At 41.1% G+C, this 24103-nt stretch overlaps 1 protein-coding gene across 3 annotated transcripts in view; it reads left to right on the top strand.

Annotated features, from left to right (window-relative positions):
- nr3c2 (nuclear receptor subfamily 3, group C, member 2) overlaps nt 1–24103 on the top strand; it is a 386614-nt gene that overhangs the window by 156285 nt on the left and 206226 nt on the right. The gene's annotated exons all lie outside the window — the stretch shown is intronic.

Raw genomic sequence — 24103 nt, 5'->3', positions numbered from 1 at the left:
TTTCTGCTGTTTCAGCTCCTTAAGTCCTGAATAACCTTTGTACCCTTGAAACATCCAATTTTATATTGCATATATCAGATGCACCGCATTTCCCTATACTTTCCCTCTGTTACCCATGCATTTTAAAAATTTTATTTGCTTTTTCCCAAACGGTGGAACCAACAGATAATGTTGCGTTGATTGTTTATTTCTCAACACAAACTAGTTCTGAAATTATACAGAAGTTCTTTAGATAAAACTAAACAAACTCAATTCTCTAGATTTCCCTTGATTACATTTGCTCTTTTATAAAAGTTCAATGGATTTTAATCCACACAGCTTCATATTTGCAGTTAGTAACTCTGGGAAAAGAAAGTCAATTTTGCAACATTTTGATTAATCGGCTTGAACTAGATCTTCGCTTGTGACTTGATACACTGCTTCACACATGCAGAATGGTAAGATTGCTTGCTCACACAGCTCACGTGCTGATTAAACAATGCTCCAGTTGTCTACTCCAGGTTCTACCCTGATTGTTCCTCTATCTTTAAGTGATTTTTGAGGCAAAGTGTTTGACAGCTTTCAGTCATCTATTTGAGAGGTGCAACTTTCTCGGATGAGAACATTTTTGTAATACAGTACAATGAGAAATGTTGCGAGTTCGTGTTCTTCTTGCATAAGTGCTCTAATTTTAAAATCAAACCAGTGTAATTTGGATATCTACCCATCGGTTGATGGAGGGGACAAAGTTTAGATATTTATGTGTGTGGTCATTGTTTCTGGTGTGACAGATGGAAAAATGTTCTAGTATTGCAAATGCAGTAAACAAGTGTTGCTACTCATCACTGTTTAAGAACATAAGTAGGCATGCAACTAGGAAGAGCATTAAGCTCACCAAACCCACTGCATACACCACATAAAATCTACCCTGACATACAGCTGCGTTTAATTTCAAAGGACAGTTCTGTTTAAATAATTATCGACCCACTAAGTTAGTTGAGAAAACACTTGTAGTTTCAGCCTTTGCGATGTCTTATTAACCCTGTTCCTCTGCACTCTATAGACAACATTCCCTCTCCCAGTCCCAGAAGTAGAGGACATAATTATGACCATTTTCCAAGTGAACCAAATGTGTCCCCTGGTATGTGCCAGTTAGCTAAATAAGTCCCTGTACCCAACATTCAACCAGCCCCCATTTTCTGCCCAACAGTATAAATAAGTTCAGCTGTGGTGAGAAACTTTGATCTTTAGCATAATAGAAATGACTGTAAATGCTGCAGTCTGAAAGTTGGAGTGATAGGGAACTAAATATCACTGTTAAAGGGAAGGGAACAACAGAAAATAGAGACATTAGAAAATAATTTGAATATTTGCTCAGACTAAAGTTTATTTACTATAACAAAACCATGTTTATACAATTACATAATTTATGCTATAATAAGAAGACAATTGAGAAGCAAGATCATATAACATTTTTTTTGACAAACTTGCTTCTAATATTGGCTAGGAACATAACCAGAATTGCAATGTCTATTTTGTACACAAAGAAGTCCTCAAAAGTATTAATTCTATATTGTTTTGGACATAATTTCAGCACTTTGTGCAAAACTATATGAAGTCCAGGTTTTAACTACACAAAAATTGCCAACTCTGTTGGTCTTTCACTTTGTACTTGTGCCCCAGTGAAGTTGAGTGACAATATGTGCCTCTTCGCTTGTCCTTAAAATTGACTGACTTACACTTGCTCCTTTGTTAATGTATCAAGTATCGAGGAATGTAGCCCAGCACACCTTCAACTGGTTTGTATTCACAAATGTGTTAGTGCCAAAGGCATCGTGCAACCCATTAGAGAGCTGAAAGCATTTATTTTTCATTGCCTTGCAAAAAATGTTCCTCAAATAAACTAGTCCATGGCCTGAATCTTCCGTTTGGCTTGGGCCCCGCTCGGCGACGCGTAAAATAACGCGCGGCGACATTGGGTGTGCATCCCGATGTCACTGTGCGTCATTCTGATCTTCAATTCGGCATGCCCGCCAAACTGTCAAAGGCTTGTTAGGGCCATTAATCAACTAATCGAGGTACTTGTCAGGGCTGCCTGTCCAACCTTAAGGTTGGTGGGCAGGCGAGGAACCCATGTGGCCTTCGCGTTTTTCATGGAACCTCATCTCCCATGAAGGGTCTATTAATTTAATAAAATGTTTCATGTAAATTCATAAACATGTCCCAGCTCATGTGACAACGCCACATGACGGGACATGTCTGAATAATTTTATTTTTTTACTTTTCATATTTTTATGACTTTTCCTAACCTCTCCCTCCTCACCACCTCCCCCCCCACCCCCGCCCCGCACAGGTAGTCTGAGTGCTTCCGGGCACGCATCAAGCTGGGTGGGCCTTAATTGGTAGTAAAATGGCAACGCGCAGCCGATTGTGGGCGGTGATTGGCTGTGCACCTGCTCCTCCTCAGCCCGCCTGACAGGGAGAAAATATTCCCCCATGATACGGTGCATTCTTGATGCAGCATCTCCACCTGTATTATATATCGTAGGATGCTAAACATAGGGGGCAATAAGTGGCAGCAAGGTTTAGAAGTGAGAGCAAATATAAAATTTGGACAGTTTGTTAAATTTGGCTCAATGGTAGGTTATAGTTAGTTTTCTTATCAATATTGATCTCCTGGATGTCTGAATCTGAGGTCTAGGGACAGATTTACCTGCCCTGAGTTGGGATGAAATGCAAAAAAATGGCACTGACACGCTGCATGCCAGTCTGCTGCCTTTGTTCCCGATTCTACAAACATACAAACAAGGAGCAGGCATAGGCCATTCAGCCCCTTGAGCCTGCTCCACCATTTAATAAGATCATGGCTGAGCTGATAGTAACCTAAAATCTGCATCCCATTTACTGCCAATAACCTATCACTCCCTTGCTTACCAAGAATCTATCCACCTCTGCCTTAAAAATATTCAAAGACTCTGATTCCACCATCTTTTCAGGAAGAGAGTTCCAAAGACTCAGAACCCTCTGAGTGAAAGAATTTCTCCTCATTCCTGTTTTAAATGGATGACCCCTTATTTTTAAACAGTGACCCCTAGTGCTAGATTCTTTCACAAGAGGAAACATCCTCTCTTCGACTATCCTGTCAAGACCACTCAGGATTTCATGTGTTTCAATCAAGTCACCTCTTACTCTTCTAAACTCCAGTGGATACAAGCCTAGTCTGTCCAACCTTTCCTCATAGGACAATCTGCCCATTCAAGGTATTACTCTGGTAAACCTTCTCTGAACTGCTTCCAACACATTTACATCCTTCCTTAAATAATTCTGATGACTTTCCCGAGGAAGAGGGGTGCGGGGGGGGTGGGAAGGGTGGGCAGCGGCAGATGGGAAGGTGAAGCCCTCTGCCTCATTAACTGTTTGAAGTCATGAGGAGTTCATTAAGAGCTCACCTGCTGACTGCCTGAGATATTCATGGGAGCGGGCTGCCGTTAGGAGTGCTCTGAAGCTGTCCAGTTGCAACCTGGCAGGAACAGGGGTAACAGCATTGAAACAGTTTTATTTCATGCAAAAAGTGAAAGTTTGGACAAAAAATTATTGGTCAGTAATAAAATTTTACCAACCAACCTTTCATTACCCTGGTCACTTTGAAGATGAAGATCCTCTCCATTTTTTTAAGACCATACACCGATGGCAGCCACAATAATGGCTGTCAATTCTGACCAGAATGTGGATCACTTTCCTGGTGTCCCACTTCCATTTCCACCTCACCCTTGACCCCCTACTGGCCACTAATTGAGCAACAGACCCATCTCTAGGGTCATTAAGATCCTGAACCTGTGAAAATCGTACTTCACAGCAGCCTGAAGATGGAGGTGAGTACATACCCAGAATCGAACCCGCCTCCTGATTCCTGGAAATCTGACCCCTGGACTCTATTGCATAAGTTTTCATTCTTTCAAACTCTAAATCAAAGCTCAGATAACAGACTCCATTTCTCGTGCAAGTCAGGAACTTATCATTATTACTGATGCTGATAAAGATATATTATTTCATTTAAGATTTAGGTTATTTTAATTTATTTAGGTGCAGAATGGAATTTCAAAAAAGCTCTCAAAATAGTAAGCTTTTAAATTTAAAGCAAACTCTGGTAATTGCTGTACCATAACTTAGATTTTAATGATATGAGTAGAACTGGCAACCTTTGTTTTCTCAAATCATTAAAAAAAGTCCTGCTGATTTGTACAAGGCAGAATAGCAGTGCTTCCTGTATATGTTTTGAGCACCGTGGAATGAGCATCATCTTCACCAATGGGACATAACTTCAAGCAGGCAGAGAAAATGTAGGCCACACTAGCAACTCTGCAAAGATCGAGACAGTATGGCATCCTTCAGTGCCACATAAAGGCACCAGTATGTAGCTGTTGCTCTTTTCCTAATTTTTCCACTAGATTTTCTTTTTCCTTTTTTCTTTAATTTTCTCTCCTGCTCGTGTCTTCACAGCCCACCTGCCAACAGGTGTGAGTGCAGCCATCATAGGTTCTTATCCTCTTGCTGGCCAACTAAGGAAACCAACAGGACACAGTGGAAGTAAGGCTATCACATAGCATCTGTGGAAGTAATAAAAAGCTCTCTACTACAGCTACTGGCCCTATTTAGTAGAGGACTTTCAGTGCTGCTGTAGATGTTGGAATAGCCCGAGCAGCATAGCATTCTTTTGTTCCACTGAGAGGGAAATAAAACTGCAAACTTACTGGCACAGCAAAGCCATCAAATCGCAATCCTTGGACAGGAAAGTTTGGAACGGCTAGAATCAGTAAGTCGCTATCATTTGTGTCAGAGTCCAGTGGGCCATCCAGGAAACTAGATCTGGCCACAGGTGAGTGCAGTTATATAGATCCGGACACAGTTATATAGATCCGGACACAGTTATATAGATCCGGACACAGGTGAGTGGCAGTTATATAGATCCGGACACAGTTATATAGATCCGGACACAGTTATATAGATCCGGACACAGGTGAGTGGCAGTTATATAGATCCGGACACAGTTATATAGATCCGGACACAGGTGAGTGGCAGTTATATAGATCCGGACACAGTTATATAGATCCGGACACAGTTATATAGATCCGGACACAGTTATATAGATCCGGACACAGTTATATAGATCCGGACACAGTTATATAGATCCGGACACAGGTGAGTGGCAGTTATATAGATCCGGACACAGTTATATAGATCCGGACACAGTTATATAGATCCGGACACAGTTATATAGATCCGGCCACAGTTATATAGATCCGGACACAGTTATATAGATCCAGACACAGTTATATAGATCCGGCCACAGTTATATAGATCCGGACACAGTTATATAGATCCGGACACAGTTATATAGATCCGGACACAGTTATATAGATCCGGACACAGTTATATAGATCCGGACACAGTTATATAGATCCGGACACAGTTATATAGATCCGGACACAGTTATATAGATCCGGACACAGTTATATAGATCCGGACACAGGTGAGTGGCAGTTATATAGATCCGGACACAGTTATATAGATCCGGACACAGTTATATAGATCCGGACACAGTTATATAGATCCGGACACAGTTATATAGATCCGGACACAGTTATATAGATCCGGACACAGTTATATAGATCCGGACACAGTTATATAGATCCGGACACAGGTGAGTGGCAGTTATATAGATCCGGACACAGTTATATAGATCCAGACACAGTTATATAGATCCGGACACAGTTATATAGATCTGGACACAGTTATATAGATCCGGACACAGTTATATAGATCCGGACACAGTTATATAGATCCGGACACAGTTATATAGATCTGGACACAGTTATATAGATCCGGACACAGTTATATAGATCCGGACACAGTTATATAGATCCGGACACAGTTATATAGATCCGGACACAGGTGAGTGGCAGTTATATAGATCCGGACACAGTTATATAGATCCAGACACAGTTATATAGATCCGGACACAGTTATATAGATCCGGACACAGTTATATAGATCCGGACACAGTTATATAGATCCGGACACAGTTATATAGATCCGGACACAGTTATATAGATCCGGACACAGTTATATAGATCCGGACACAGTTATATAGATCCGGACACAGGTGAGTGGCAGTTATATAGATCCGGACACAGTTATATAGATCCGGACACAGTTATATAGATCCGGCCACAGTTATATAGATCCGGACACAGTTATATAGATCCGGACACAGTTATATAGATCCGGACACAGTTATATAGATCCGGACACAGGTGAGTGGCAGTTATATAGATCCGGACACAGTTATATAGATCCGGACACAGTTATATAGATCCGGACACAGTTATATAGATCCGGACACAGGTGAGTGGCAGTTATATAGATCCGGACACAGTTATATAGATCCGGACACAGTTATATAGATCCGGACACAGTTATATAGATCCGGACACAGTTATATAGATCCGGACACAGTTATATAGATCCGGACACAGTTATATAGATCCAGACACAGTTATATAGATCCGGACACAGTTATATAGATCCGGACACAGTTATATAGATCCAGACACAGTTATATAGATCCGGACACAGTTATATAGATCCGGACACAGTTATATAGATCCGGACACAGGTGAGTGGCAGTTATATAGATCCGGACACAGTTATATAGATCCGGACACAGTTATATAGATCCGGACACAGTTATATAGATCCGGACACAGTTATATAGATCCGGACACAGTTATATAGATCCGGACACAGTTATATAGATCCGGACACAGTTATATAGATCCGGACACAGTTATATAGATCCGGACACAGTTATATAGATCCGGACACAGTTATATAGATCCGGACACAGTTATATAGATCCGGACACAGTTATATAGATCCGGACACAGTTATATAGATCCAGACACAGTTATATAGATCCGGACACAGTTATATAGATCCGGACACAGTTATATAGATCCGGACACAGTTATATAGATCCGGACACAGTTATATAGATCCAGACACAGTTATATAGATCCGGACACAGTTATATAGATCCAGACACAGTTATATAGATCCGGACACAGTTATATAGATCCGGACACAGTTATATAGATCCGGACACAGTTATATAGATCCGGACACAGTTATATAGATCCGGACACAGTTATATAGATCCAGACACAGTTATATAGATCCGGACACAGTTATATAGATCCAGACACAGTTATATAGATCCAGACACAGTTATATAGATCCGGACACAGTTATATAGATCCAGACACAGTTATATAGATCCGGACACAGTTATATAGATCCAGACACAGTTATATAGATCCAGACACAGTTATATAGATCCGGACACAGTTATATAGATCCAGACACAGTTATATAGATCCGGACACAGTTATATAGATCCGGACACAGTTATATAGATCCGGACACAGTTATATAGATCCGGACACAGTTATATAGATCCGGACACAGGTGAGTGGCAGTTATATAGATCCGGACACAGTTATATAGATCGGACACAGTTATATAGATCCGGACACAGTTATATAGATCCGGACACAGGTGAGTGGCAGTTATATAGATCCGGACACAGTTATATAGATCCGGACACAGTTATATAGATCCGGACACAGTTATATAGATCCGGACACAGTTATATAGATCCGGACACAGGTGAGTGGCAGTTATATAGATCCGGACACAGTTATATAGATCCGGACACAGGTGAGTGGCAGTTATATAGATCCGGACACAGTTATATAGATCCGGACACAGTTATATAGATCCGGACACAGTTATATAGATCCGGACACAGTTATATATATCCGGACACAGTTATATAGATCCAGACACAGTTTTATAGATCCGGACACAGGTGAGTGGCAGTTATATAGATCCGGACACAGTTATATAGATCCGGACACAGTTATATAGATCCGGACACAGGTTAGTAGCAGTTATATAGATCCGGACACAGTTATATAGATCCGGACACAGTTATATAGATCCGGACACAGGTGAGTGGCAGTTATATAGATCCGGACACAGTTATATAGATCCGGACACAGTTATATAGATCCGGACACAGGTGAGTGGCAGTTATATAGATCCGGACACAGTTATATAGATCCGGACACAGTTATATAGATCCGGACACAGTTATATAGATCCGGACACAGGTGAGTGGCAGTTATATAGATCCGGACACAGTTATATAGATCCGGACACAGTTATATAGATCCGGACACAGTTATATAGATCCGGACACAGGTGAGTGGCAGTTATATAGATCCGGACACAGTTATATAGATCCGGACACAGGTGAGTGGCAGTTATATAGATCCGGACACAGTTATATAGATCCGGACACAGTTATATAGATCCGGACACAGTTATATAGATCCGGACACAGTTATATAGATCCGGACACAGGTGAGTGGCAGTTATATAGATCTGGACACAGTTATATAGATCCGGACACAGTTATATAGATCTGGACACAGTTATATAGATCCGGACACAGGTGAGTGGCAGTTATATAGATCCGGACACAGTTATATAGATCCGGACACAGTTATATAGATCCGGACACAGTTATATAGATCCGGACACAGGTGAGTGGCAGTTATATAGATCTGGACACAGTTATATAGATCCGGACACAGTTATATAGATCCGGACACAGTTATATAGATCTGGACACAGTTATATAGATCCGGACACAGGTGAGTGGCAGTTATATAGATCCGGACACAGTTATATAGATCCGGACACAGTTTTATAGATCCGGACACAGGTGAGTGGCAGTTATATAGATCCGGACACAGTTATATAGATCCGGACACAGTTATATAGATCCGGACACAGTTATATAGATCCGGACACAGGTGAGTGGCAGTTATATAGATCCGGACACAGTTATATAGATCCGGACACAGGTGAGTGGCAGTTATATAGATCCGGACACAGTTATATAGATCCGGACACAGTTATATAGATCCGGACACAGGTGAGTGGCAGTTATATAGATCCGGACACAGTTATATAGATCTGGACACAGTTATATAGATCCGGACACAGGTGAGTGGCAGTTATATAGATCCGGACACAGTTATATAGATCCGGACACAGGTGAGTGGCAGTTATATAGATCCGGACACAGTTATATAGATCCGGACACAGGTGAGTGGCAGTTATATAGATCCGGACACAGTTATATAGATCCGGACACAGTTATATAGATCCGGACACAGTTATATAGATCCGGACACAGTTATATAGATCCGGACACAGTTATATAGATCTGGACACAGTTATATAGATCCGGACACAGGTGAGTGGCAGTTATATAGATCCGGACACAGTTATATAGATCCGGACACAGGTGAGTGGCAGTTATATAGATCCGGACACAGTTATATAGATCCGGACACAGTTTTATAGATCTGGACACAGGTGAGTGGCAATTATATAGATCCGGACACAGTTATATAGATCCGGACACAGTTATATAGATCCGGACACAGGTGAGTGGCAGTTATATAGATCCGGACACAGTTATATAGATCCGGACACAGGTGAGTGGCAGTTATATAGATCCGGACACAGTTATATAGATCCGGACACAGTTATATAGATCCGGACACAGGTGAGTGGCAGTTCTATAGATCCGGACACAGTTATATAGATCTGGACACAGTTATATAGATCCGGACACAGGTGAGTGGCAGTTATATAGATCCGGACACAGTTATATAGATCCGGACACAGGTGAGTGGCAGTTATATAGATCCGGACACAGTTATATAGATCCGGACACAGGTGAGTGGCAGTTATATAGATCCGGACACAGTTATATAGATCCGGACACAGTTATATAGATCCGGACACAGTTATATAGATCCGGACACAGTTATATAGATCCGGACACAGGTGAGTGGCAGTTATATAGATCCGGACACAGTTATATAGATCCGGACACAGTTATATAGATCTGGACACAGTTATATAGATCCGGACACAGGTGAGTGGCAGTTATATAGATCCGGACACAGTTATATAGATCCGGACACAGGTGAGTGGCAGTTATATAGATCCGGACACAGTTATATAGATCCGGACACAGTTATATAGATCTGGACACAGTTTTATAGATCGGGACACAAGTGAGAAGCAGTTGTATAGATCTGGACACAGTTATATAGATCTGGACAAAGTTATATAGATCTGGACACAATTATATATATCTGGACACAGTTTTATAGATCCGGACACAGTTATAGAGATCTGGACATAGTTTTGTTGATCTGGACACAGGTGAGTAGCAGTTGTATAGATCTGGACACAGCTATATAGGTCTGGACACATTTTTGTAGATCTGGACACAATTTTATAGACCCAGACACAGTTATATAGATCCGGACACAGGTGAGTAGCAGTTGTATAGATATGGACACAGTTATATAGATCTAGACACAGGTATATAGATCCAGACACTGTTATGTAGATCCGGACACATGTAAGTGGCAGTTATATAGATCTGGACACAGTTATATAGATCTTGACACAGGTGAGGGCAGTTATATTGATCCGAGATCATATAGATTTGGACCCAATTATATAAATCCAAACACAGGTTAGTGGCAGTTATACAGATCCGGACACAGTTATATAGATCTGGACACAGTTTTATAGATCCGGACACAGGTGAGTAGCAGTTATATAAACCTGGACACAGTTATATAGATCCAGACACAGTTATATAGATCCGGACACAGTTATATAGATCTGGACACGGTTTTATAGATCTGGATACAGATGAGTAGCAGTTATATAGATATGGACACAGTTATATAGATCTAGACACAGGTATATAGATCCAGACACTGTTATGTAGATCTGGACACAGGTTAGTGGCAGTTATATAGATCTGGACACATATAGATCCAGATACAGGTGAGTATAGTTATATAGATCAGGACACAGGTGAGTGACAGTTATGTAGATCCAGACACATGTGGGTGGCAGTTATATAGATCCAGACACAGTTATACAGATCTGGACACAGTTTTATAGATCTGGACACATGTGAGTGCAGTTATATAGACCCGAACACAGTTATATAGATCCAGACACAGTTATATAGATCCGGACACGTGTCCACATCTATATAACTGCACTCACAATTATATAGGTCTGGACACAGTTATATAGATCTGGACACAGTTATATAGATCCGGACACGTTATATAGATCTGGACACAGTTATATAGATCCAGACACAGTTATATAGATCTAGACACAGGTAAGTTCAGGTATATAGATCTGGACACAGGTGAATGCAGTTATATAGATCCGGACACAGTTATATAGATCAGGACACACGTGAGTGCAGTTATATAGATCCGGACACAGTTATATAGATCTGGACACAGGTGAGTGCAGTTATATAGATCTGGACACAGTTATATAGATCCGGACACAGTTATATAGATCTGGACACAGGTGAGTGCAGTTATATAGATCCGGACACGTTATATAGATCTGGACACAGGTGAGTGCAGTTATATAGATCCGGACATGTTATATAGATCCGGACACAGGTGAGTGGCAGTTGTATAGATCTGGACACAGTTATATAGATCTGGACACAGATTTATAGATCTGGACACAATTATATAGATCTGGACATAGTTTTATAGATCCGGACACAGTTATGTAGATCCAGACACAGTTATATAGATCTGGACACAGTTTTATAGATTCAGCCACAGGTGAGTAGCAGCTGTATAGATCTGGACACAGTTATATAGATCTGGACACAATTATATATATGTGTATATACATATATATATTGGACACAGTTTTATAGATCTGGACACAATTATATAGATCTGGACATAGTTTTATAGATCTGGACACAGTTTTATAGATCTGGACACAGGTAACTAGCAGTTGTATAGATCTGGACACAGTTATATAGATCTGGACACAGTTATATAGAACTGGACACAGTTATATAGATCTGGACACAGTTTTATAGATCCGGACACAGTTTTATAGATCCGGTCACAGGTGAGTAGCAGTTGTATAGATCTGGACACAGATTTATAGATCTGGACACAATTATATAGATCTGGACATAGTTGTATAGATCTGGACACAGTTATATAGATCTGGACACAGTTATATAGATCTGGACACAGGTGAGTATCAGTTGTATAGATCTGGACACAGTTATATAGATCTGGACACAGTTATATACATCTGGACACAATTATATATATCTGGACACAGTTCTATAGATCTGGACACAGTTTTATAGATCCGGACACGGTTTTATAGATCTGGACACATTTATATAGATCTGGACACATTCTTATAGATCTGGACACAATTGTATAGATCCAGACACAGTTATATAGATCCGGACACAGTTATATAGATCTGGACACAGTTTTGTAGATCCGCACATAGGTGAGTAGCAGTTGTATAGATATGGACACAGTTATATAGATCTAGACACAGGTACATAGATCCAGACACTGTTATGTAGATCCAGACACATATAAGTGGCAGTTATATAGACCTGGACACAGTTGTATGGATCAGGACACAGGCACGGGCAATGGATCTGGGATCATTTAGATTTGGACACAATTATATAGATCCAGACACAGGTGAATGCCAGTTATATAGATCCGGACACAGTTATATAGTTCTGGACACAGGTGAGTGCAGTTATATGGATCCGGGCTCATATAGATTTGGACACAATTATATAGATCTGGACACAGGTGAGTGGCAGTTATGTAGATCCGGACACAGTTATATAGATCTGGACACAGTTTCATGGATCCGGGCACGGGTGAGTAGCAGTTATATAGATCTGGACACAGTTATATAGATCCAGACACAGTTATATAGATCCAGACACAGTTATATAGATCTGGACACATGTGAGTAGCAGTTATATAGATCCAGACACAGTTATATAGATCCAGACACAGTTATATAGATCCAGACACGGGTGAGTGCAGTTATATAGATCCAGACACAGTTATTTAGATCCAGACACAGTTATATAGATCCAGACACGGGTGAGTGCAGTTATATAGATCTGGACACACATGAATGGCGATTACATAGACCCAGACACAATTATATAGATCCAGACAAAGGTGTGTGCAGTTATATAGTTCCAGACACATATAGATCCAGATACAGGTGAGTGTAGTTGTATAGATCTGGACACAGGTCAGAGGCAGTTATATAGATCTGGACACAGGTAGGTGGCAGTTATATAGATCTGGACTCAGTTGAGTGGCAGTTATATGGATCCGGGCACAGTAATATAGATCTGGATGCAGTTATATAGATCCAGACACAGTTATATAGATCTGGACACATGTGAGTGCAGTTATATCGATCCGAACACAGTTATATGGATCCGAGCACAGTTATATAGATCAGGACGCAGTTACATAGATCCGGACACAGGTGAATGCAGTTATATAGATCCGGACACAGTTATATAGATCAGGACACACGTGAGTGCAGTTATATAGATCCGTACACAGTTATATAGATCCGGACACATGTGAGTGGCAGTTATATAGATCCAGACACAGTTATATAAATCTGGACACATGTGAGTGCAGTTATACAGACCCAAACACAGTTATATAGGTCCGGAAACAGTTATATAGATCCGGACACATGAGTGCAGTTATATAGATGTGGACTCAATTATATAGGTCTGGACACAGTTATATAGATCTGACACAGTTATATAGATCTGGACACATGTGAGTGCAGTTATATAGATCCGGACACAGTTATATAGATCCGGACACAGTTATATAGATCTGGACACAGGTGAGTGCAGTTATATAAATCCGGACACATTATATAGATCTGGACACAGGTGAGTGCAGTTATATAGATCCGGAGACGTTATATAGATCTGGACACAGGTGAATGCAGTTATATAGATCCAGACACAGTTATATAGATCTGGACACAGTTATATAAATCCGGAAACAGTTATATATATCTGGACACAGGTGAGCGTAGTTATATAGATCCGGACACAGGTGAGTGCAGTTATATAGATCCGGACACAGGTGAGTGCAGTTATATAGATCTGGACACAGTTATATAGATCTGGACACAGCTATATTGATCTGGACACAGTTATATAGATCTGGACACAGCTATATAGATCTGGACACAGTTATATAGATCTGGACATAGTTATTTGGATCCGGACACTGTTTTATAGCCACAGTCTCCTCAGACTGCTCACAATTTAAACTGTGGATGAGCAAGAATATAAAAGTTTTCATGCATGTGAGATTAACTCGTTATAATGGGCGGAATTTTTATCTCGGCAGGTGGGTGGGCACAACTGGCTCAAGCGTGAAATGGCACGTGTTGAGCATCCCAATTTCAATGCACAGTCGTGTGATAGTCCAGTCGGCGAGTGTGGGAATCGGCAGTGTGCCCGCCGACAATTAAAAGGCCTCTTAAGGTCATTAAAATATCAGTTAACTTAAATTTTTCGCTGCCTATCTAACCTTTCGTTTGGCGGGGAGGTGAAAAGGCCATTTTTTTGGAAACCTCATCCATGGGCAGGATGAGGTTTCCAACATCAAATAAAAATCAAATAAAGTTTTAAAAATTTCACTTATAACATGCCCCTACTCATGTGACAGAGTCACATGAGGGGATATGTTTATAACATTTTTCAAATCTTTACTTTTTTTTTAAACCCTCCATCTCTGTGCCTCAGGGAGATTCTCAAGCATGCAACCATGTGCGTGCGTGAGGTTCCCCACTCGCGTCCCCACTGAGCGCTGAGAGGGCCAGTGTGAAATTGCCTTCCGGCCTCGATCGGGGGCGGTGGTCGGCTTCCCGACTGCCCCCTGCCCACCTGCCGAGGTCAAAATTCGGCCCAATGTGATTTTGACTTCTCAGTTTGGTAAAATACCAATGTTAATAATGTCAGCATCAATTAAGATCAATTGCTGCACTAGTGTTCATAGAGCTTTGATATCCAACAGTTACCTGTGAATACTAAAAAGGAATATGAAAGTTAATTTTCATAACACATTTTACTAGATGTTACCAGGGTTTAATAGAAAAGTTTTCTGAAGGTTATCTGGGATCAAGGACCTCGGGGTGGAAGTCCCGTCCAAGAACTACCAGCCAGTCAGAGGCCGGCAGCTCTATTGATTGACCATGCCATTGGGGAGGCGGTGACTGCTGCTGGTATGAGAGCCACCCAAGGCCTATAGGATCGTTGCTGGATTCCAGGCTATGTGATTGATGGTAGGAGGGGGAGTTCAGGGTGAGTGTCGCAAGGGAGAGGGGGAAGGGTGGTCGGTATAGTGGGCAATGGTGGTCTTCTCCGGGGCCTTCCCTTCCCAATGCTACTGAATGCCTTTGAACTTTGAAAAAGGGACTCCCCCATGAAGCTTGCAGGCAACCCCGCATGGGTTTGCTCATTGTGCTCCCTACATGGCAAGCCCCCCAACCGCTGCTGGGTTAATACCAGCAAAGGTGGGATGAGGCCCTTAAGTGAGCAATTAATGCCCACTTAAGGGCCTCAATTGATAGCACCTTGTATAGGCCATCCACTGGCTTTCCCGCCATGGACTTAATCGGGGTCCCCCTCCCGCCTGATAAAATGCACCCCACTCCACCCCACCCCCTCCCCCCCAACCACACTCACTATTGAGGTCAGCATTCAAATCTAGTAAAAAATCATACCATCTATTGTAAAATTCTGAAATTTTAAATAGGAACCCAAAGTTTCAAATACTTGTCTGCTTGCTCTTTTCCTTTCCTCATTCAGGTAGTTTGGTTAGTTTTAGTTTGATCACCCAGCAGAGAGGGTACATGGAAGGGAAGGAGACTTCCTAAATTCTGAAAGGTGGCTTCTTTTATTTAAATTGTGATTGTGAAGTAGATGACATATGAGGACAAAATTGGTGCTGGATGAATAGTTTGTTAAGAATAGGCTTGAAGGTTATAATGATACTTAGAGGCAGCATATCAAAAATCAAATAAAACATTATGGCTCCAGACCTACTGCAACCATGGAAACTGGATCAAAACACTCTTCCAAGCAAAACAGAGAATTAGAAATATTGGATTTTAGGAAGGGAAATCAACCAAATTATGAGGGGAAACGAGACAAAAGGAAAAACAGAAATAGCTTTTAATCGTTTAATTTAATCATGAAACATTGTTTAATAGTACTAAAACTAACCTTAATATCAGCATAATTATTTTTCTTATATTATTGGTGGTTCATTTGCAGTGTTACAGTATGTGAGTTGGCCCAGAAATCATTGAATTCCCTAAGCTAGCTGCTGGTACTCTAAGAGTTAATTGTCTAACTATTTATCAGCATGTTGTTTCTGATTTTTCTGTTCATTTATTTAAGCCCTGGTTTTAACTTGGTGTGGGAATCAGGCTGATGGGGGCCAAGGTGGTCAGGAAGCCATCCGGCCCTTCAAGTGTCAGCCTTCAGACATCAGATGGAATTCAATGTCAGTAGATGGAAGGTGGAGGAAAATAGTGGGGTATTTATGCTTTGAATGGGGGAATGCTGGACGATGTGGAAGAGCAGGGGGATTTGGGATTCGGGTTCAACTGAGAATAAAAACAACACTTCAAATGGTCAAGACCATTAAAAACAAGCTAATGGGCAGGATTTTCCCGTCAGTGAGCAGGGGGGCCGATGCGTAAAATGACATGCATTTTGCCTGGTATATAGACATCCAAATATGATGAAAGAGAAGATTATGGTGTAGTTTGGTAGAGGCGTTTGAAATTATGAAGGCAAGTGACAGAGTAAATAAAAAGAAAGAGTTTCAAGTAATTGAGGGACCTAGAACAAAAGGACATAGATGTAAAATTAAATGAAAAAAAATTAGAAGTGAGAGCAGGAGAATCTTTTTTATCCAGGCAGTTATGGTAGTTAGTGACTGAAGCAGAGACCATGGCCAGGAATTTTCTTGGAACTGCTCCCACTCCACCACTGTAGCTTCATAGAAATGCAACAGAAGCTCTGATGGGCATCAATGTGCTTTCCACCACATCTGGCAAAGTTACTGCACTGGAGCAGGAGCAGCTCTGAAGAAATTCCCAGCCTACATTAGCATTTAAAAATAGGTTAGATAGGTGGTTGAAGGAAAGGGCAATAAAGGGAGTTTGAAGCCAGGGCAGGCACATCAGACAAGGATAATCAACAAGATATGGTAGTCGGACCAGTTTTGGTAGGAAGAGCATGGACAGACAATATAAAATAAAGGGTGAAATTTTGAAGGGGGCTGCAGGAGCAGAAAGACTTGGGTGTATATGTGCATAAATCATTAAAGGTGGCAGAACAGGTGGAGAGAGTAGTTAACAAAGCATATGGTATCCTGGGTATTATTATTAGGGGCATAGAGTACCAGAGCAAGGAGGTTATGCTGAATTTATATAAGACACTTGTTAGACCTCAGCTGGAATATTGTGTACAGTTCAGGGCATCATATTAGAGGAAGGGTGTGAACATATTGGAGAGAGTGCAGATGAGGTTTACAAGAATGGTTCCTGGGATGAGAAACTTCAGCTATGAGGGTGGATTGGAAAGGCTGGCACTGTTCTCCTTGGAGAGAAGAAGGCTGAGGGGAGATTTGAGAGAGATTTTCAAAATCGTGTAGGGGCTGGACAGAGTAGATAGGGAGAAACTGTTCCCGATTGTAAAAGGGTCAAGAATGAGAGGGCATAGATTTAAAGTGATTTGCAAAAGAAGCAAATGTGAGGGGAGAAAAAACTTTTTCACACAACCAGTGGTTCCGGTCTGGAATCCACTGTCTGGAAGTATGGTGGAGGCAGGTTCAATCGAGGCATTCAAGAGGGCATTAGATGATTATTTGAATAGAAACAATGTGTAAGGGTTTGGGGAAAAGGCAGGGCAATAGCGCTAGGTCATAATGCTCATTTGGAGAGCTGGTGCAGACATGATGGGCTGAATGGCCTCCTGTGCTGTTAAGATTCTATGATTCTGTTTCTATGTTGTAATTCTGATATAGAACTGTAATGGTAATCTCCCTTTAACTGTCTTCCTTTTGTTTAAATGGCTGACTTAGCTATAATAACACAGCAAACTACAACAATTCCCCCACTAATCCTTCCCCCTCCCCCACATATTGAATTAGGTCGACCACAGAAGTTTTGGAAAGATTGATTATTCAGATTCTAAATAGCTGCATAGCTCTCTGTGCATGAGACCTACACCTCAAGTGCCAGGACAAGAAAATCTGTCCCAGTTCATTTAAATAATGTAACAGATATTGACAGTTTGGCATGGACACATTGTTTCATATCCAATTACTTGGAAGAAATTAGTTCGATATAATTTACATTAATAAACTATAATCCAATCCAAATTTATCTTCAAAGATAATTATCATAGGGATAAGATACAACAGTTTAATTTTTATCATCTCACTTGGTGTCAAATAATCCTATTGATGCTTCAGCAATAAAAACTGGCACAGCCAAGAAAACTCAGTTTTCATGTAACATGAGTTGATTCTGTAGTACAGAATTATCATTCCTAATTGCACGCTTTCAGCATTATCACTATCCTGAGGGTTGATAATTAACTAAAGGAATTAAGGTACTATGTACAGTTTATTCTTTGTAGGCACATAGTAAATTTTATTGTGCATTTTTGCTCTGATGGATCTAAATATCAATGCTGCCTCAGTGTTTTATTCTTGAATCAATTTATATTCAGGGCCAAGTCTATCCTATGACTTTATTATTTTATCCCTGCTGAGGATAGAATTGCCAACCCTCCAGGATTACCCTGCAGTCTCCAGGGATTAAAGATTATCTCCTAGACCCAGCTGTGGGCAACCCAAAAGAGCAATCATAATAAAAAAAATTAATTAAAATTAAAGTTTTCATTTTTTTCCAAAACTTTTTATTAGTTATAAAAATATTGGAAAAAGGTCTGATTGTCTGGGTGAGGCATTTGGAGGTGGAAGGTCTTGTGAAGACATCTCTAGGAGAATGTCCAACTTCTTGCTAAGAAGTTAAGAGGCAGGCCACAATCTTGAGGAAAACTTGCAGTATTCTCACTGTTACAATGACTGTTTCAGTGAGATTTTGATAATAGATTAATCAGGGAGCTGAGTATTTATATAAGATTTAACGCGTACGTGGTGTTTAGTATTTTTGCTGAACTATTTCTGTATAAACCTTGTATTTGCAATTGTGTTGGAAGAATGTTCTGTACCATTTTAAAAGAGAAGAATATGGATAAGTATAAGACTGGAAAAGTTTCTGCAGTCCCTTTGGCTGTATCTAAAGCTACCTCTCAATCTCCTTTTCTCCCAAATATCCATACACTTGTTCCTTAAGTCTTTAAATGGTATTTTAATGTGGGCACTGCCTCTACAGGTAGTCCATCCCACATGTTCACCACTGTTGTTAATTCTAAATTGTTTTCTAAACTTGAATCTGTTGTGCCTGTTTTTGAGTTAGTGGTGATGTCAAACCTGTTAGTAATGTTCAATTTATCTATACACTGGAGAATCTTAATTATTTAAGTACTATCTCAACTAAACTTTTTCTTTCTGGAGCTAACAATGTTAGGCTCGAATATAAAGGGAAGGAAGCTATGCTTCAGTTGTAGAGAGGCTTGGTCAGAATCCATCTGGCGTACTAGGTTCAGTTTTGGGTACTGCATCTCAGGAAGGCCATAATGACCTTGGTGGGGGCGGAATGTGGATTCACTAGAATTATACTGGATTTAAAAAATTACTTCTTGAAGACAGGTTTCGTAAACTTGCCTGTATTTCTTTAAGTTTGGAAGGTGGAGTGATAATCTAATTCAGGGTGTTTAAGTTGATAAAGGAATTTGGTACTTTAGATACGGAGAGTCCGGAACAACAGAATGCAATTTAAAAATGAGAGCTGGATCATTCCAGAGAAGAACCAGGAAGTATTTTTTCTTACAGAGAGGATAGTGGAAACTTGGAATTCTCTATCCCAAAGACTGTGGCTGTATCAATCTGGGAATGATACATTTTTGCTCGGTAAGGTTATCAGGGGATGCTAATCAAAGGTAGGAAAATGGAACTGATGTACAAATCAGACATCATCTGATTGAATGATGGAACAGAGTCAAGGGGCTGAATGTTCTGCTTCTGTTTGTATGTTCCAGGCATTTCAACCTCTCCCGATGTCTTTGAAACATAGGGCAAGATTTTTAGGTCGGCAGGTGGGAGTGATTGGCAGGCCCGGGATCGGCTGGGGAACAGACCGCCGACCACAATCGGCTCCTGACTGCGATTTCATGCTGGCTAGCCAATTAATGGCCAGTCAGGGTGAAGTGCACACTGAAATGCTCAGTGCTGCTGGGGTGAGGGTGGGGGAAAGGCTGGTGCTGAATGAGAGCTCCCTGAAGGCAGAGAGCTGCCTCAGGGAGCTGAAGACTTTAAAGCCAATAAATAAAGTTTTTAAAATCCGGAAAAAAATGTCCACACATCAGAATCAGTCACTTGAACATATACATAATAAAAATGCTGTCCGTAGATTTTTAAAAAATTTAATAACAGAAACCTCATCCTGCTCTTGGATGAGATTTTATGAAAAATGCAAAGTCCGTCTGGCTGATTCGCCCGTCCGCCAACCGTAAGGTTGGACAGACCACGAAAAATCGGAGGCATTGACAACTTTAATTACACTAATTGGCCTCTTAATGGTCGGCAAGCACGCTTCCGACTTTTGCATGTGCCCGCCGACCGAAATATTGCGCGAGAGCGGAATGATATCGGGACACTCGCCTGATGTTATCTCGCACAATTTTGCATCTGATTGGGTCAGGCACACACCCACACACAGACCTAAATAGTCTGCTCATAGTTACATATAGCTTTGAATGCCTTTTACTATATTACCTCCTTATAACAAGAATTCTACATGGCATTCCAGGTATAGTTATGCCGCTGCTGTGTACACACGCTTTGGCCTGGATTTACACTGATCCCCACCTCCATCGCTTACCAAGCCAGAGTGGTGATGTTGCTGCCCCTCCAGCGGTCAGGATAGGGGTAGAGGATATCACAGCGAGCCTCTGCTGCGTCCAAAAAATACTTGAGAGATGCGTCACTAAACCAGGAGCTGCCGTCTTCTTGCCTGTCGGGGCCATGTCTTCTTTGCAGCAGGTCCTGGGTTGGAAGCATTGAGAGATGTGCGTCCGGCTGCACTTTAAATATGGCGCCCGGTGTGATGAAGTGGTGAAGTGGTGGCGTGGTGTGCGAATCGGAGCCTACCCGCCATTAAAATGGTGTGTTTCCCAGGAATGCATGATTAAGGAGGCAGGATTGGGATGGTACGGCGTGAAAAGCCCCCATTGTGGCCGGTGGGTAAAACCTTCTTTTCACTGCTCGCTACAGCACTTCATGCAAATCTGGGACGATTCCGCCCTGTGTTGCATTATTCACCACTATAGGTTGAGGGCTTTGCCATTTTATTTGATAACTAAGGTATTGTTTACAGAAAGGACTGTTGTCATTCAAAAAACAATCCAGGTTTGTTTATTTTCTGGGGTTCCTAGTAATGCTTGAATCAAGTTAAAGTTTAGATTGTGTAGAATTGGGGAAAATTCTACATAAATTGAGTACAGTTCATACAACGCTACTTGAAAGAGACCTGTGTAGTTAGTAAAGCTTGCTGGTAAACCTCAGAATCTCTGAATTTTTACAATGCAGAAGGAGGCCAATTGGCCCATCAAGCCTGCACTGGCTCTCTGAAAGAGCATTCCACCTAGTCCCACTCCCCTGCCTTATTCCCGTAACCTTGCACATTCTTTCTGTTCAGATAGCAACCCAATCCCCTTTTGAATACCTCGATCGAACCTGTCTCCATCACCCTCTCAGGAAGTTCAGTCCAGACTGCAACCACCCTCTGGGTGAAATTTTTTTTCCTCACACCAAGTTTACTCCTTTTGCCAATGATCTTGAATCTGTGCTCTCTAGTACTTGATGCTGTCTTGATTTGGAACCAAATAATGATAGGATATATTGCAGCGAATGGCTTTGCTGCTTATAGTACTTCCAATTATGAGGGTTATGGTTTCTATCTTGGTGACCAATATTGTAATAATTGATTGACAGTGTGAATCATGAAACCAGAAAAACGTAACAGAGAACTTTTATAATAAACATTTAAGCTCTTATTAATTTCTGAGCAGTGGAAAGAGGAACAAAATAGAAGGTACACACTGTTGACAATTAGAGCGCAATTAATACCCTCCTCTAGGCAAGTTTTGAAGGTGGGAGGGCATTTAATTGGGTGGGAAGGTGTCAGGTGGGGACACCACCATCTTCTTGCCTTTGCCCTGATTAAGTCTGGGGCAGGAAGGCTGTCCGCAAGCCTTCCTGCCCCCAGCCAATTGAGGCTTTTAAGTGGGTACTTAATGAGGACTTAAGGGCCTCATCCCATTGCCAGTGGTACATATTGAGTTGGTTTGTGGGCTTCCAGGATGGTCCCTTGTTCAAAGGCACTCAATGCCAGATTAAGATACCTGACATTGGGAAGAGGGAGCCTGCTGAGAACCATCCCATGTCCTTGTTGACGAATCCTCCTCCCTTGGAGCCTGCACCCAGTGACCCCCATCTTGCCATCAGTCACCTTTGGCCTGGGTCCCTCAGGGGTCCTGGGTCTCTGTTGGATGCATTACCAATAGCTGCCAGCACTCCCACTGGCACTGCCTGCTGTGCACAGCTGCTGGCCTCTGATTGGCTGGCAGATCTCAGAGGGGTGCAATATCTGCCCCCCCAGGTCCTTGATCATGGGGAAGGGCTGCCGCTGTCCACTTAAGTGGCACCCAATGCAGCGAGCCTTCCCAAAAGGAGATGATGTGGAATTTATGCCAGCTGTCCAGCCAATGCGAGTAACCCCTCAAGCCTGCATTAAACACTGCCCTATGTATCATGTAGACTTAGAACTTCAGCATTTTTGCTATCACTTGAAGATAGGTCCAAATCAAAAATTGTGCTCATATCCCTTTGTTGTGACTTGCATCAGGATACCAAATTATACCTTACCCAAGGCTATTCCACTATCCACATATACTGGGCCAATTGACATGAAAATAAGTGAGCTTTCATCTGCTGAGCAGAGGCACCAAATGTGGGCTTATGAACATCTACATTATGCATATACAGACTATGTTGCTTTTTACAAATGTGTGGCTTGGATTTTTTTTTTGCAAAGACATTACTTTAAAGTGACAAGCACCTTATAGATGAAATATTCACTTGATTGGGGGAAGTAAGAGATTTTAAAGTAAAACAAATGTTTTTTTTACTAAAACATTAATAGCAACTGAGTCAGACGAACAGTATGTAAGCACTGTGGCAAATTATCCACTACACAGGCTTTATGAAAGGGTGTTGTAAGAAATGCATTTATTTGCCCGCAGTGGAAAAAAATTGTAAGCCAGCATCTTACCAGCATACTGCTCAGAGCATTTCATTATTCTAATAGCTGGTTTAAATCCATGTGACCAAAACCACAGCCCTCCAATTGTATGTGCTGTACAGTATTTTTATTTTGTAAGGCTTTTCAATGTCAAATTGGCCACACTGTTAATTAAGGGAAAAAATCATGTAACACCTATGAATATGGTAAATACAGAGCATAATACTGAATAGTAGGATCAGTGTCCTAATCAGTAGCAATGAGAGAAAAACTTTACATATTTTCCTTTTTTTTTGCTCCTTTGGTTATAAGTAGATTTCTTATTTGGTTAATTCTCTTCTGTCTGACGTCGCTGTTCCATTTTACTTTTCTTTTCCTTCATTTCTTTCCCTGTTTATTTCCATTGATTGATTTTGTTTTTACTGTTCATGCTTTTTTATTGCTTTTGGACTCTCGTGAGCACTGACCTTACTTGGTCCCTCTCATTTTAAATTTAATTTTTTAATCTTTACTGTAACTTATCTAACATACTGTCTTTTTGTCATGCAGTTTGTCCTTTTTTTAAGTGAAAGGT

Source organism: Carcharodon carcharias, chromosome 1 (genome assembly GCF_017639515.1).
Source record: "Carcharodon carcharias isolate sCarCar2 chromosome 1, sCarCar2.pri, whole genome shotgun sequence".
Classification (NCBI taxonomy): domain Eukaryota; kingdom Metazoa; phylum Chordata; class Chondrichthyes; order Lamniformes; family Lamnidae; genus Carcharodon; species Carcharodon carcharias.
The sequence above is the reverse complement of the archived record's forward strand: the minus strand, read 5'-3'. Positions and strand labels throughout refer to the sequence as shown.